At 39.7% G+C, this 1711-nt stretch overlaps 1 long non-coding RNA gene across 1 annotated transcript; it reads right to left on the reverse strand.

The window, feature by feature from the left end:
* Nucleotides 1-249: 249 nt before the first annotated feature.
* LOC105550830 lies at nucleotides 250-1439 on the reverse strand. The gene is made up of 2 exons (XR_001007783.1): nucleotides 1376-1439; nucleotides 250-1069 (listed from the first exon to the last, which is right to left on the reverse strand). It is a non-coding gene; the product is annotated as an uncharacterized LOC105550830 (long non-coding RNA).
* Nucleotides 1440-1711: the final 272 nt, after the last annotated feature.

The raw sequence follows: 1711 nt of genomic DNA on the forward strand, positions 1-1711 counted from the left end.
TCCTTCCTTTCTATATCTGACTTTGAGGTTCTCTTGTGTTGAAGAATTTAAACACCAAATTTCTAATTCCAGTTCATTTTATTTTTATTAAAGTGCTTCAGTAGATGAACAGTGTTATCAACAATCAACCCAAACTTTACTGAAATATTCACAAATAAAAATCCTCTATAAGTCATTCAAATAATGTTTTTCTATGTAGTAAAAGTAATCACCATTGGAGACTGGTGAATTTGAATTTATTCCTAACCACATACATGGATTCTTAAATTGGGAGATTCAGCCTGGTTACCTTAATATATGGGGCTGGCTGTCAATACCTGAAAGCTAGTCCCAGCAAATCTGTGAAAAAATGATGTAATTGAGAACTAATCATTTATCCTTAATGCTTCAGTTTCTCCATCTGCACTGAGAAGTAACCTTCCCTTAGAGAAGAGTTGTAAATAAATACAAAATGTTAAAGCTTAGCACACTTCTGTGCCTCAAAAAGCATTCATGTACATGCTTTTAAAAGGGCAACTTCTTTGTTCTTGATATAAATTGAATACTATCTGGCTTTAAAAGAAATTGATGGATGATTACTCTTTCCTTGAAAATTATCTTTTTACTCAAATCATATTAAAATCATACTAGTCTGACTGTAGATTAATTTACAGGAGTCATGCTCAGTAAATTATTTTGGTTGCAATAAGGACTACTGTCCTACTTAGGTAAAATTTACAAATTATTTTAAAAAGTTTCATCCATTACTTACATTCTCCAAGACCTATCCATAAAGACAGAAATCCTGGTACTTTAAAGCACAAAGAAGTAAAATCCAAAATTTACCTATTAGATTTTGGTATCGCTCCCTTGGATACTGTCAAGTATTTTATTCATGTCCTCCAAATTATACTGTGGTTGACAAGGGGCAGAGTAAATAAACAAATTTTGACTAGATCTCCCAGCATAAAGTGACCTGGTGCCATCACAAAAAGATTCAGTAGTGACTAAGTTGGGGGAGAGGGGCAACATTTATAGTAAAAAAGCTTGAAGAGGCCGGGCGTGGTGGCTCAAGCCTGTAATCCCAGCACTTTGGGAGGCCGAGACGGGTGGATCACGAGGTCAGGAGATCGAGACCATTGTGGCTAACACGTGAAACTCCGTCTCTACTAAAAAAATACAAAAATTAGCCAGGAGCGGTGGCGGGCACCTGTAGTCCCAGCTACTCGGGAGGCTGAGGCAGGAGAATGGCGTGAACCTGGGAGGCGGAGCTTGCAGTGAGCTGAGATCCCGCCACTGCACTCCAGCCTGGGGAACAGAGCCAGACTCCGTCTCCAAAAAAAAAAAAAAAAAAAAAAAAAGCTTGAAGAGGCCGGGCACGGTGGGATTACAGCACTCTGGGAGGCTGAGGCGGGCGGATCACCTGGGGTCAGGAGTTTGAGATCAGCCTGGCTAACATGGTGAAACCGTTTCTACAAAAAAAACAAAAACCTAGCAGGCATGGTGGTGCATGCCTGTAATCCCAGCTCCTTGGGAGGCTGAGGCAGGAGAATCACTTCAACCCGGGAGGCGGAGGTTGCAGTGAGCCGAGATTGTGCCATTGCACTCCAGCTTGGGCAACAAGAGCAAAACTCAGTCTCAAAAAAACAAAAAACAAAACAAAACAAAAACCCACAAAAATCAAAAACAAAAACATATGATCCTAACTAAATCAGAAACTTTTTTAAAAACC

Source organism: Mandrillus leucophaeus, unplaced genomic scaffold (assembly GCF_000951045.1).
Source record: "Mandrillus leucophaeus isolate KB7577 unplaced genomic scaffold, Mleu.le_1.0 Scaffold5, whole genome shotgun sequence".
Lineage (NCBI taxonomy): Eukaryota > Metazoa > Chordata > Mammalia > Primates > Cercopithecidae > Mandrillus > Mandrillus leucophaeus.